This window comes from Callithrix jacchus, chromosome 10 (assembly GCF_049354715.1).
Source record: "Callithrix jacchus isolate 240 chromosome 10, calJac240_pri, whole genome shotgun sequence".
In the NCBI taxonomy this organism is placed as follows: Eukaryota; Metazoa; Chordata; class Mammalia; order Primates; family Cebidae; genus Callithrix; species Callithrix jacchus.
Genome location: NC_133511.1, coordinates 75,766,593 through 75,782,187, shown reverse-complemented (window position 1 = coordinate 75,782,187; position 15,595 = coordinate 75,766,593). Strand labels below are relative to the sequence as shown.

Genomic DNA, 15,595 nt, shown 5'->3' with positions numbered 1-15,595 from the left:
TCATTTAAAGGGAATCATATAATATATGTTCTTTTGTGTGTTGCTTCTCTCACTGAATATAATGGTTCTGGGGTTCATCCTTGTTGTTAGAAAATTTAAGACTGCTAATTATTAAGAATTTTCCATACCTGGAGTGTTTAGGTGACCTGTATTATTTCAAAATATGTCTAATTCAGTATATAGTATATAATTAAACTAATTTTCTTATTAATATATTAGAAAAAAATGTGAGATGTATAACACGATTTCTCAGTCTAAAGAAATATACATTTACATTTCTACCTGATTTTATACTTATTTAATTTCTTTATTGCTGAATTTTAACTTCGGCTTATACATTCTACATAAAGACCCACTAGTTTATCTGGTTGTGAATAAAAATCTTGGACCTAGTTATTATTTCCATTTCAAAATATAAAAACCCATGGCAAGTAAATTCAGGATAGGGTAACAGGAAAGTCTGCCTGAAAAAAGTAATCTGTATCATTTGTATAAATCTAACTACCTCATCAGAGAAGCAGTTAGAAAAGTCACATGTGGCCGGGTACGGTGGCTCACGCCTATAATCCCAGCACTTTGGGAGGCCAAGGCAGGTTGATCATGAGGTCAAAAGATCGAGACCATCCTGGTCAACAAGGGGAAACCCCGTCTCTACTAAAAATAAAAAATCAGCCGGGCATGGTGGTGCGCGCCTGTAGTCCCAGCTACTCGGGAGGCTGAGGCAGGAGAGTTGCTTGAACCCAGGAGGCGGAGGTTGCGGTGAGCCGAGATCATGCCATTGCACTCCAGCCTGGGTAACAACAGCGAAACTCTGTCTCAAAAAAAGAAAAGTCACATGTGTCACTTGTGTAAACTGACCTAATTAGTTAGTGACGTTAAAGCATAGTCAACAGCATTTCCTGAGCTAGCTCCTAAGTGGTGACCTTCCTGCCACCCTCAGACTCTAGCACTAGTTCTTTCCCCAGCTGTTACCCCCTAACTTGAATAAAGTAAAATCTGTGTTTTTCATGTCAAAGCCTGGTATTTCTCGTGTAAGTCCAGTTGCCTAACAGAACACAATAAAGAACGGAGTCCAGAGGAAGGTGATAGAAATAATAAAGAGAGCTAATGTTTATTGGACTTTTACTATATACAATACAAGATGCTACATTTGACTTGCAGTACCTAATCTAACCCTGTGGAATTTTATTCCATTTTAAGGTGAAGGAAATATGACTTGGAAAGAATCTATGCTACCTAGCTGGTAAATGTCAGGATAGGACTCTCTCAATTGTGTCTGATTTCAAAGCTCACATTCTTTAACTATAATAGAGTTCTTCAAAAGGAGTCCCAATTTATAAAGCATATCTCTAGGAACTTTTAAAAATATTTTTGCTTAGAGAAACTGAATTGGCACTACTCCTAACCTCTAATTTCTTCAGCCATTTTTACACATATATCCAGGAAAGATACTTTATTAAGTTTTGGCTTGAAAGGGCAAAGTCAATATGTTACGGTTTAATTAATTATTACATAGTATTATTTATAAGTTTCAAATATTCATGTATTTCTTTTTCTTTTCTCTTTTTTGGGGGGGTGGGTTTTTAGCTCTGTTGTCCGAGCTGGAGTGCGCCATCTAGGCGCACTGCAACCTCTGCCTCAAGCAGTTCTCCCACCTCAGCCTCCTAAGTAGTAGGACTGCAAGTATCCACCACCACACTCAGCTAATTTTAAAAAGTATTTTTCTTTTGTAGAAATGACGCTTCACTATATTGCCGGGGCTGGTCTCAAACTCCTGGGCTCAAGTGATCCTCCCCCTTGCCCTCCCAAAGTGTTGGGATTATAGGAATGAGCCACCATGCCTGGACATTTCCACATATTTCTAATAGAAAACCCAGTTCTCAGAATTACACTAAATATACTTTTATATTTCACTGATAATTCAGAAGTTCTTGAATACTGGCTTTGCCTTCGTAGTTAATATGGATCCTGATTGTTCTACTATAGATATGAGGGTTTGTAGGTAATTCTGATGAAATCCAAATAAACCCACTTTCATAGTATTAAGATTATGACTACAAGAAAAATCTTATAGAAATATAAAAAATAGGCCGGGCACGGTGGCTAACGCCTATAATCCCAGCACTTTGGGAGGCTGAGGCGGGTGGATCACAAGGTCAAGAGATCGAGACCATCCTGATCAACAAGGTGAAACCCTGTCTCTAATAAAAATACAAAAATTAGCTGGGCATGGTGGTGCATGCCTGTAGTCCCAGCTATTCGGGAGGCTGAGGCAGGAGAATTGCTTGAACCCAGAAGGCAGAGGTTGTGGTGAGCTGAGAGATCACGCCATTGCACTCCAGTCTGGGTAACAACGGCGGAACTCCATCTCAAAAAAAAAAAAAAAAAAAGAAATATAAAAAAATAGATATTTCATGTCATCACTTTTAATGGTAAATGATAAGAGGTTCTTAAAATCTACAAAATAGGAAAAGAATTTTTTTCTCAGACTTTATGATCTGGATACATTGCATTTCCTACAATAGGTCTCAAAGTATTATATATTTTTGCCAAAAAAAAAAGCAGGGAGGGAATGGGTGATGAAGAGTCTTTTTTCATCTTTTTTTCCTGCTGTAAACCAAATATTAATCTTAAAAATAAATTAGTAGAAAAATGTTTGAGAGTGAAGACAAGCATTAGTGCTGGCTGAATCCAAATTTGGCCTGGAAAAGATATGAATGTGTTTATTACAGCACATCCTTCCAGCACAGCAGAATTTTTGAATGGCCAGAGAATTAGTATCTTGCTTTTATTTCCTCCCTTCATTTTCTACTTGTTCTTTAAGACACTTTAACATTCCTTCCTCCTCCTCTTCTCTTTCAGCACAACCTCTCCTTGCTTCTCCCACTTTTTCTTTCTAGTTTTGAAAGACTGCTCCTTTATCCTGCTGTTCCTGGAAAACCTCTGCTTCTGAGAAACTGTGAATTATTATAATTAGTTTAGAACTAATGTTCTTTATTAAGATGAGTTTATATGTACTATTTAAGCTAGCGATAGAAGGAAACCAGGGTAATTATTATTCTTATAGGTGGGAATGAGAAAGAGTGGGTGAAATATGACAAGATATAAATATTACAGGCAAAGAAAACACGTGAATCACTTACTGGGAGCAGTGACTGGAAATGGAGGCAGAAGGAACAGGTAGTCTGTGGCCAGACTATGAAGGACCATGTTAAGGAATTTTAATGTTGTATAAACATTAAACAAAGAAGTAAAACAAATATCTTACTTCTGTGCTCCCATGACTTTTTTTAAAAGGTTTAAATAAATCAACACAAGATTTGAAGGAACATGGTTACTTATAGATTATTTATAAATTTACTTTAACCACCTTGGTAGAAAAATGTATCAGCAGTCTCTGAGTGTCTCCCTTCTGTAAAACTCTGTACTTGGTAGGCATTGTGTGGGTCACAGGAGTGTTGAGACATGGTTTCTGATATTCATTAGTTGATTAGTGGAATAGACAGGCATGAAAATAACTAACAGTAAGCAAAATAGGAGGAAACAAAGTGAAATGTTGTACTCAGTAGGAGTATGCCCGTGATTAAGGAGATTAATCTATTGATTTTTTTTTTTAAATGGCAAGACTTCTCCTTGTAACATTTTTGTGTTGGTTCTGGTCATGAGATACACTTAGAGATGAACTAGCTATGTATCTTTCCCAGGCTGGAGTGCAACGGCACGATCTTGGCTCACTGCAACCTCAGCCTCCTGGGTTCAGGCAGTTCTCAGTATATGAGCATACTGCTATTTGCAACTCATTTTCAACAGATCACTTCAATCATCTGTTGAGTACCTGCTATGTATGATGCAGCAAGGATAGAAATGATCATGATGGTGGCGATAGTTAACATATATTCAGCATTTCCTATGTGCCAGTCATTGTGTCTAAGCACTTTGTATGCATTAGATTGTAATCCTCACAACCCTATAATCTAGATTATCATTATCTCCATTCACATTTGAGGAAACAGTATAGATAAACTTAAGTAATCTGCCAAGATTATACAATAGTAAATAGGAAAAGGAAGAATTCAAACCTAAGGACTTCTACTTTGTCAATATAGCATACTGGATATTCTGGAACACCACTCCCGCAGTCACCCCTACCATCACCAAAACACTAAAAAGGTAGGATAAAATATAATATTTTATTAAATGCATAGTTAAGCCCAAGAAAATAAGGTAAAATTTTAAGGGTGAAAAAAATGAGAAGAGGCAAGATCCTAAGGTGGTATTCTGGTGCTGTAAAAAGTTGCAGCTAACCTGAAAACATCTAGCAATACCTGGAACCAAGAATCTATTGGATACTGGGTGAGGAGATGGAAATTTATAAATATACTATATTCATAAATTCAAGAAACAATTTCTGGCTGGGCACAGTGGCTCACACCTGTAATCCTAGCACTTTGAGAGGCCGAGGTGGGCAGATCACCTGAGGTCAGGAGTTTGAGACCAGCCTGACCAACATGGAGAAACCCCATCTGTACTAACAATACAAAATTAGCCATGCATGGTGATACATGCCTGTAATCTCAGCTACTTGGGAGACTGAGACAGAAGAGTCACTTGAACATGGGAGGCAGAGGTTGAAGTGATCCGAGATCACGCCATTGCACACCAGCCTGGGCAACAAGAGTGAAACTCCCTCTGAAAAGAAAAAAGAAACAATTTCTAACTCACAGTAACTTTCTTGCCTGGATTATTAGCTTAATGGTCTCTCTGCTTTCACCTTTGCTTCTTTACATTCTGTTATCAACACAGCTGCCAGAGTAACCCTTTAGAAACAACCTAAATCAGGCCAGGCGCGGTGGCTCACGCCTGTAATCCCAGCACTTTGGGAGGCCGAGGCGGGTGGATCATGAGGTCAAGAGATCAAGACCATCCTGGTCAACATGGTGAAACCCTGTCTCTACTAAAAATACAAAAAATTAGCTGGGCATGGTGTGGGTGCCTGTAATCCCTGCTACTCGGGAGGCTGAGGCAGGAGAATTGCCTGAACCCAGGAGGTGGAGGTTGCGGTGAGCTGAGATCGTGCCATTGCACTCCAGCCTGGGTAACAAGAGTGAAACTCTGTCTCAAAAAAAAAAAAAAGAAACAACCTAAATCACATCATGCCTCTGCTCCAAACCCTCCAATTCCTTCTCATTTTACTCAGAGGCACTTTCCTAAATTAACTCCATAATTGTATACCTCAGTTCCCTAATGTCTTTACATAAATGTCACTTTCTCAGTGAGGGCTATCCTGATAACTGTATTTATCACTACTCTCTAGCACTCCTACTTCCTTTTCCCTGCATGCATGTGTGTGCATGTGTGTGTGCATGCATACGTGTGTGTGTGCATGCATATGTGTGTGTGTGTGTGTGAGAGAGAGACAACTTATTTTCTGTGTCTCGCGACTAGTGGCAACATGAAGGCAAAAAGTTTTCATTTGTTCACTGATATATTCCATTCTCCTAGATTGTGCCTGGTACATAATCAGTGCTTAATAATGAATGGAAGAAATTAATGAAATATAACAAAAATCTAGTACAGAAGATTAACAAAGCCAAAAGTTCTTTTTTGAAGACAATAATAACTAGACTTCACTCTCCAGTGTTTTCTAATTCCAGGACCCATCCCTTTTACCACCATATAGTGCACAGCTTCCTTCTGCCTTCACAAGTCCTATTGAGTGGACAGTAGAGTCACACTGCCTGGGACTTAATAGCTCTGTGACTTTGAGCATATTGTTTTACTTCTCTCTGCCACAGTGTCTTTAACCATAAAAAAGTACCATAATAGTATCTACCTATAGAATTGTTTTGAGGATTAAATGTGATAGAACATGTAAAGTGCTTACTTTTTTTTATAGTAATGACAGATCAATAATGGGAGAGGTTCCGCTGTGTAAGAGTTACTGCCCAGCATATAAGCAGCCTTCATTAAATGCTCATGACTCCTGCTTTTTTGTTGTTATGGTAATTTGTCCTCTTCCTCTTACTCTTGTGAAGCTTACCACAGTTCCCCACAAAGTGCTATGAATATGGTAAAAACTAATCAGAAGCCCTATAGGTGGACGTACTTGTTGTCTGGCACAAGAATCAGTACTCAAACCAACTGTCCAGTTAATTCTTATCCACTGTGTGCTGAGTTTTTATAGTAATGACAGATCAATAATGGGAGAGGTTCAGTTGTGTAAGAATGAATGCGATTTGTGTATTGCTCTTAGGTCAAGAGAACTTTGGGATAACTCTCCAGTGGCTCTGTAAGAACAACCCTACCTACCCCTCCCCATCCTCCCTGTGCATCCCCCCCACACAGACACTCACAGGCACACATACCACTCTACTTTCCAGGCTCTGACTCTCCACTGAAAGACCATATTCTGATTACTTGAACTGAAAACAAAATATTTAACTCCCAAAAGGTATCATGGCCAATATACTGTTTAGAAGTGAGCCATCACTAAACATTTGACACTTTGGGGCAAAAGGAATCTGAAAGGTGTAGTCAAGCCTGTTATCTATCCTTCCTGTTCTCTTCAACAGAATTGCAACTTCAAATGCTTAAAGAAGCCAGAAAAGTAATGTAAATGGCTAAAGTGGAAATTGTACAGAACTAGAAAATGCCTGTTCCATGTTTAAAGAACACATCTGGCCGGGCGCGGTGGCTCAAGCCTGTAATCCCAGCACTTTGGGAGGCCGAGGCGGGTGGATCATGAGGTCAAGAGATTGAGACCATCCTGGTCAACATGGTGAAACCCCGTCTCTACTAAACATACAAAAAATCAGCTGGGCATGGTGGCGCTGCCTGTAATCCCAGCTACTCAGGAGGCTGAGGCAGGAGAATTGCCCGAACCCAGGAGGCAGAGGTTGCGGTGAGCCGAGATCGCGCCATTGCACTCCAGCCCGGGTAACAAGAGCGAAACTCCATCTCAAAAAAAAAAAAAAAAAAAAAAAAAAAATATATATATATATATATATATATAAATTCAAGAGGTTTCTACAGAGAGATGATTACAGAGGTCTGTTGTAAGAAGAGAGAAGAAAAAAGAATCGAGGTCAGAAACATGGGAATAAATCTAGGGAATAACAAAAGGAAGAAAAGCTGAAGAATGAAACACAGCACAAGACAATCACATGAAGATTAGATTAGGTGAAGTTGCAGAACCTATTTTGTAATAGAAGTTAAAGTTGCTAATTTGAGCAATCTTTAGTAGATTATGTAGTGCCATTAAAAATCAACTGATCATTTTTCATCACCCACCTATGAGTGAGAATATGGACACAGAAAGGGGAGTACTAAACATTGGGGTCTATTGGGGGGAAAAGGGGAGGGCCAGTGGGAGGGGGAGGTGGGGAGGGATAGCCTGGGGAGAAATGCCAAATGTGGGTGAAGGGGAGAAGAAAAGCAAAGCACACTGCCATGTGTGTACCTACGCAATTGTCTCGCATGCTCTGCTCATGTACCCCAAAACCTATAATCAAATAAAAAATTAAAAAAAAAAAAAAAAAATCAACTGATCAGCCGATGCAGTGGCTCACGCCTATGATCCCAGCCCTTTGGGAGGCCAAGGCTGATGGATCACGAGGTCAGGAGTTTGAGACCAGCCTGACCATGGTGAAACAGTGTCTCTACTAAAGATAAAAAAAATAGCTGGGTGTGGTAGTGTGCGCCTGTAATCCCAGCTACTCGGGAGGCAGAGGCAGGAGAATCGCTTGAACCCAGGAGGTGGAGGTTGCAGTGAGCCAAGATCTCGCCACTGCACTCCAGCCTGGGCGACACAGTGAGACTCCATCTCCAAAAAAAAAAAAAATCAACTGATTATTTATTTTACAAGAAAACAGTGAGAAAGGGAACATAATTATGATTGAGTCAAGCTCTAATTTATTCTAAAGGAGCATGGAATTTGATTATTTCTATTGGCCCCACCAAGTAAATTTTCTTTTTTAGAAGATTGTGAACCTCCAACAGACAGATAAAGGGACAAGGAACAATGCCCTCTCCTCTAATTCTGAGTCAGTAGGTGAAGGCAAAAGTAGGACTGAAGAAGGAGGCATCTCATCTCCTACAAAGTCATGTCGGAAGACTGGGGGCAAGGCTACAGAGGTCGTCCTGTGTTGAGAGTCTGTTTCATTTCTGATTCTGCCTCAGCCTTAGTTCCCCAATCATCTTGGATCTTATTACAAGAGGATTTCAGGACTGTCAAATAATTCCTGACATACACATTTAAAAATAAAATTTTCACAACAGAATAACTTAAAATAAAAACATGAAAATTTTATTGAAATTTTTTATCTTACAAAATAAATGGATTTATATACCTATTCTTACTTTGCTATCACCATGTATAGAATATAGTATAAAATGTTTGTTCCCACTAAATTGAAAAAGGAACTAGCAAGCTTTAATGTCTACTGTGATTTTTCTACATACTGTCTTATATACTGTAAAACTAGAAGAAAAAAGTTGTGAAGTACACAGACCTAGACTTGAAAGGATTTTATTCATGGGCAACATGAGAGTTGCAAGAAAATATTAGACAATATAGGTTTAAATTTTACTAATATTTTAAAATTTTCAAATAATACATTTAAAAGTTCGTGAGCCACTTAAGAGAATTGGCATCATGTTCAATGATGGGAAGTAATTACAATTTTTTTTTGGAGGCAAAGTCCTGCTCTTTCCCCCAGACTGGACTACGGTGGTGTGACCTCAGCTCACTGCACCTCCGCCTCCTGCGTTCAAGCGATTCTCCTGCCTCAGCCTCCTGAGTAGCTGGGATTACAGGCGCCTACCATCATGCCCAGTTAATTTTTATATTTTTAGTAGAGATGGGGGTTTCACCATGTTGGCCATGCTGGACTTGAACTCCTAACCTCAAGTGATCTGCCTTCCTCAGCCTCCCAAAGTGCTGGGATTACAGGCATGAGCCACCTGGCCATAATTAGACTATTTGAATGTCTAGGTCCCAAAAAGCTTTGGTTTATGGATTTACTGCCTTTGATTGTTTCCTGAAATGTTGAGAATATCTTTCATGATTGAATATTTAAGTTGTTTTGTTAGGTTTTCCTTTCCCAGAATATTACTTTGAGCAATTGGAGAAGAGTGGCTACTTTTTTATTTAGCCCAGAAAACACATGGAAGAGTCTAAGCAGAAAGTCAGAAATGGCACAAACTACGGTGCTTCCCATAGGACTTGAACAGATAGGGACTCTTCTGAGCCGGGGTTCTAGTTAGCATGAGTATTTTGTGCACCTACAGCTCTGTGGCAAATGCTTGACTTCTCTTCTTTTGTGCTCCAAGAACAGTGAAATTTGCAACTGTAGGATAGGGAACAAGTAAGCCGTCAAAACTGTTGGAGGAAAATGCAGTTAAGAGTCAACTTCCAACTGAGAAAAGCAGTGGGAAGGCTAATTGGAGTATGGTAGGAGTTCCAAATGCCTGTCTACTTTCCTTTTGTTTCTTTTATATATATTGAACATACATAAAAGATTTTATTTTTAAAAGCTAAAACCACATTTTTTTTTAAAGTACGAAACCCACTTCCATCTTTAAATGATCAGACTCAAAAACTAACGTCCGAATTATTGACTCTTCATTCTTCATGTTATGGTATCTAGCATAGAGCATTTCACAAAAAAGTTTGTCCAATTGAATTGGTGATAGAATTATTCAGTACAATAGCCTAGGTCTCCTGGTTTCAGATCATTTATTGCTCAATATGGGCTCTAATCCTTTGGCCTGGACCCGTGCCTCTTAACTCTGCTGCACATTAGAATCACCTAGAGTGCTTTTAAAGCCAACAGATGCAAAGCCCCCATCAAAGAGTAGTTGAAAACAGAATCCCTGGGGCTGAAGCCATCAGTGTCTTAAAAATTCCAAAAGTATTCAAGGGTCTCAGAAACCCTTAGTGTCTGTCATTCACTTTTGTGTAAATGCTGAGGATGTCTAGTATAGCTTAATGACATACTTCACCAGTAGACACTGGTTGTAAAGATAGTACTCTCCAGGCTGGCACAGGGGAATACTTGGGGGTTCTAGCCTCCCAAAAAAATAACTTGGGGCCCTTTTTTTTTTTTCAGGTTTGTGAGGTTTTTTTCCACACAGCAGTAGATGGTAGAAATACTGGTACATAGTAAGTACTATGGATCTGAGCTAATATCGCCATTACTATGTAGATATTTGATGCCAGGTTGTGAAGTCCAGATATGATCAATAGGGAGCTTTGGGGGGTTTTTTTGTTTGTTTGTTTTGTTCATTTTTTTATGATGTAGTCATGCTCTGTTGCCCAGGCTGGAGTGCAGAGGCTCACTGCAACCTCTGCCTCCTAAGTTCAAGCGATCCTCCTACCTCAGCTTCCCTAGTAGCTGTAACTACAGGAGTATGCCACCACACCCAGCTAATTTTTGTATTTTTTGTAGAGACGAGTTTCACCATGTTGCCCAGGCTAATAGGGAGCTAATTTTAGGTGCTTGGGCAAGGGTAGCAATGTGAATTAAACAATCTCTTATTAACTTTGTAATGAAGCTTAAAAGAAATATTGATTAGTGCAAGAGAAGATATGTTTAAGCACTGTATTAGAAGTTTCACAGAAACAGAACTGTATGGAAGTACAAGCCAGGGGTTCAACACTAATCTACATATAGATATCTGCTGAAGTTATATAATTGTATAACTTCTGTGATTTAGGATATTGTGTTACCATTAACAATTCATCTTCCTCACAATTCATCTTCCTTGTGGTAACAATCAAAATTTTACTGGCTTCATCCTGATCTTGTGAATTTCGTAGGAAATTTTCTAAAAATAACAAAAGTACAAATTCAAAGTTCTCAAGGTTAAAAAATTATGAAGAGGTCTGTTTTCACTCAAGCAAGCCCTAGAATACTTTTTCTGAAATGTTATCTGACTACCACTTGCATTTTTGCTGTCTTCCAAGTTAAGGTGATACTTGTATTTGTCTGGAATTTTTGTCTCTTTACTAAGTAACTGATTTTTGAATTGCATATTTGATAACCCGACTCATTATGTTGTGTAAAGATCTGTGGTATAACAAGGAGAGCTATGGAAAAACAGCACATTTGTGCTTTACTGTTTTTAAACAAACGGTCTCACTCTGTCACCCAGACTGAAGTGCAGTGGCATCATCATGGCTCACTGCAGCCTCAAACTCCTGGGCTCAAGGGATCCTCCCACCTCAGCCTCTTGAGTAGCTGGGATCACAGGTGTGCACTACCACACCAAACCTGTTTATTTATTTATGTGTTTATTTATTTTTAGAAATGGGGTCTTACTAAGTTGCCCAGGCTTTTATTGTTTATAAAATCAAGTTTATTTGTGTAACTGGGAGAGATGGGGAGACTTGTAGAGGCTCCACTTGACCAAAGCTAAAATCTGTTCTCTTTTCCATCCAAGAATGCTAACTGAAGCTGACCTGACTTCTGGGAAGTGCCTTGCAGTTGATCCTCTGGGCATGCTTCATGCCAAAGTGTTATCATGAGAAATCAGTCCAACAGGAGTGGGATTTGAATCCTCTAGAAGGATTAAGGCAGGGGAAAAGTATCCAGACAGTATCCCCTTATTTGGAATTAATAAACTAAGTTTTTACAGCATAACTCTCTGTAGTTATGAGAGATGAGATGCTGTGTAACAATTAACAGTTACTCATTCTTCCTAAAACAACTGTATTATCAGTTTCATTGTCTTCCTAGTGTTTTACACCTTGTATGTGATATTAAATTTTAGAATCACTAGCCCATCCCCCAGCAGAGTACTAAACACATCTTTGGAACTCTGAAAAATGTTCGTAGTTATAATTTATCTTTAGGTACCAGCGTCGTGCCAAGAGCATTCTGTCCAAATACAAATCTTACCTTATTTAATCATTCATTCAGTTCATTTAAATATTTTATCTGTCACCCTGTTTGTTTTGTTGGACTTGAAAAAATGAGATTCTGTAACCAAAAATGCCTTAGGAGTGCAAACTATGCTATAAAAAGGCAAAGGAAAAAAAAAGGCAAAGGAGCACTGGTATCTCTGTGATTGGCTTGCATGTAATCTTAAAACCACCATTGACTCCAGATCTTTTTGTTAAGCACTTGCCAAAGTCTTCTATAGGCAGTAAAAAGATTAAGGCATACATCTCTGAGGCTGAATATAAATAAGGTATAGATTTCCTTTTCCTTCTTCTTAAATTTGAAAAGCATACTTCTTGTGATCCAAGCCATTGATTAAAATGCTGATGGAGCAGAATTTTATAGCAGGCTGCTTGACACCTCCTTCTAGGATTGCTGCAACCCATGCAATAATTAGACATGGAAAATATGACAGGAAAAGTAATTTGGAATCAAATCACAGAATGTCTAGAATGTCATGTTAAGGAGTTTAGACTAATATTATTCTCTGGTCACTGAGGAGTACATAATACCATACTCTTGAGTAGGGTAATGACATGATTGTTTCAGAAACAAACTAGAGCACTGAAGAAGATAGCAAGATGAGAGGTTACAGCAACAGAGGCCACTTAGTAGGCTATATAACAGAGAAGTACTGATCAGGGTACTTAGAAAGAGATCCACATAGAGGCAGAAAAAGTTACAAACCCAATCTACAGGGCCAAAGAAATAATGCAAATAAGTTAGCAGGCCACATGAAGAGCACATGTCCCGTCTAAGGGGCAGCCACTGCTCAGCTTCAGCAGCTGTTGCCATACAGGGATGTAGGAACATTGCTATCCCATCTTTAGGCTTTTCAAAATAAGCAAGAAATTTAGATTATATGTAAAACTTCTTTATTTTAAAATGTTGGCTTCATTTTTCAAAAATCCTAGACAGCCAAAATAAAACACATATGCAGCCAGATGTAGTTAATAAGATGCCGAGCTTTACAACCTCTAGCTTTTAGCTTCTGGTTGTGAATTCTAGTTCTATGGTATAGTAAGGAAAATGCCTGAACTCTGAGGCTTGAAATATCTGGATTTGAATCTTGGCTCATCCTGAGATTTCTTTTTTTTTTTTTTTTTTTTTTTTGGGGGTGATGGAGTTTTGCACTCTTATTGCCCAGGCTGGAGAGCAATGGCATGATCTCAGCTCACTGCAACCTCTGCCTCCCAGGTTCCAGAGATTCTTCTGCCTCAGCCTCCCCAGTATCTGGGAATACAGGCATGCACCACTACAGCTGGCTAATTTTTGTAGTTTTAGTAGAGACAGGGTTTCGCCATGTTGGCCAGGTCAGTCTCAAACTCCTGACCTTAAATGATCCACCCTCCTCGGCCTCCCAAAGTACTAGTATTACGGCTGCTAACCACCAAGCCCGGCCTCATCCTGAGATCTTAAATGAATGTTTAACTGTCTGGATTTTTATTTTTCTATGCTAAACTGGTGATAACTAAAGATGAAAGTATTCATATAAAGCACCTAACATAGTGCCTGGCATATAGTAAGTGCACAGCGAATATTTGTTGAATGAAAGACAGGACATGAATTCAACTATAAATTGAATGTCTGCTTCATCAGTCACTGGATGTACATTGACAGATAAAACAGACAGAATCCCTGTGCTCACCAAGCTTAGTCCAGGTCCTCCAGCTGGTATATGGCAAAACCCATAGTAATGCATGTCAGCATCCTCCACCTTCGGGGTTGGAAGTCACAGGGCATACTTGATTATGTTGTTTTTCAGTGGACCCTAATATTTTCATTTAGGGCAAGTGCTTTGTAGCCTGAAGATAGGAATTAGAATACTTTTGGTAAGATACAGCCTAATAACGTAATTGAGAAAAGAATGGAAAATACAAAACTCATGACTCATTGTGAATAACAAAAGCAAAGACGTTATTAACTATGTGTCCCTAAAAAGACCTTTATAAATAGATTATTATTCTAGTTTAATTTTGCTTAGATGGTACTGTTTCCTTTGTATTAGCCAGCATTGTTAGCATTTTTGAGAAGTCATAGATTTGATGAGGATTTGTGGAGGAGCTGCTGAATTACAGAAGAAATTATTATGGCAGAAAATCAATTATGTGGTGCTATAAATACTTGATTTGGTAACTCAGCAAATTCCCTTTATGTCCAGAGTGCAAACATTTTGTACTTAACTCAAAAGGTCTGTTTTTAATTTCTTCAGCTTTGCCGTTGTTCCACTTTGCCACTGATAGAGTTTTACATGATAAGAGAGACATAAAGAGAGGTCACTTTCAGAGGGAGTTTTAAGTGTTGGGGAGATGAAAGCATGGGGATGACCCTCAGTGATAGGCATGTCATGTTTCAGTGTTGATAGCAGGAGATTACCTGGAAGAACAGAGAAAAATCTGGAATGACTGTGGAGATAGCTGGTTTTATTATACTCTTGAGTGACATTTCCAGCTAATAAAATTAGAAATAAAATTATAATCTCAGAAGAGAGCCTCTGAGAAATATGTAGTTAACCTTTTGGAATTTTACAAGCATTGTATGTAACTCCAATACCTATATTTAAGGTGCTTTAACCTGGCATTTGAATTGATGCCAAGATGTGCAAGACATGGTCTCTGCCCTTAAAGGCTATTAAGAGAGAAACTATATGTACACAGATTTTAAAAAATTATTTAGGTTTAATTAATAGTTTATTGTTTGGTTTTTAAAACCTAATTTTTGGCATTTTAAAAATATTTATTATCTCTTAATGAGCATACAAAAATAATAACAACATAGGAACTTATTTAACCTAATACTTTCCCTTATAAAATAGTAGAGTTTTTTGTTTTTTTTTTTTTTAATCTACCTTAGGCTGGGCACAGTGGCTCATGCCTGTAATCCCAGCACTTTGGGAGGCTGAAGCGGGCTGATCACAAGGTCAGGAGTTTAAGACCAGCCTGGCCAACATAGTGAAACCCCTTCTCTACTAAAAATACAAAAAATTAGCCAGGCGTGGTGGCAGGAGCCTGTAAAAGCAGGAGAATCACTTGAACCCAGGAGGCAGAGGTTGCATTGAGCTGAGATTGCACTATTGCACTCCAGCCTAGGTGACAGAGCAAGACTCTGTCTCATAAATAAATAAATACCTTGATCATCTTTGTTGTCATAGAAATACTAACACTTTATATTGTTATTGTGGCTGCTATTTTATCTTGTATAAGCCTAAGAAAGGTTCTAGTATAGCATTTCAGCACATTCTAGAGCAAAAAAATAGTCCTAAGTATAATACAAAGTAGAATGAAATAAATGTTAAAGAAGTATAAACAATGTTCTAGGCGAGGACAGTGGCTCACATCTGTAATTGCAGCACTTTGGAAGGCCTAGGTGGGTGGGTGGATTGCTTGAGGTCAGTAGTTTGAAACCAGCCTGGCCAACATGGTGAAACGCTGTCTCTATTAAAAATACAAAAATTAGCCAGGCATGGTGGTGGGCACCTTTATTCTCAGCCACTCAGGAGGCTGAGACAGGAGAATTGCTTGAACCAAGGAGGCAGAGGTTGCAAGGAGCCCAGGTCGCCCCACTGCACGCCAGCCTGGGTGACAGAGCAAGACTCAGCCTCAACAGTATCAACAACAAAGTTCTACATAAGATAGCATCATAGGGCAGGGCAC

General features: G+C 38.9%; 1 protein-coding gene and 1 long non-coding RNA gene across 5 annotated transcripts in view; one reads left to right on the top strand and one right to left on the bottom strand.

Moving 5' to 3' along the window:
- LOC118145816 (uncharacterized) overlaps positions 1 to 15,595 on the bottom strand; it is a 167,323-nt gene that overhangs the window by 22,763 nt on the left and 128,965 nt on the right. The window lies entirely within an intron of this gene.
- Positions 1 to 15,595, top strand: part of SBF2 (SET binding factor 2) — a 495,691-nt gene that overhangs the window by 373,730 nt on the left and 106,366 nt on the right. The window lies entirely within an intron of this gene.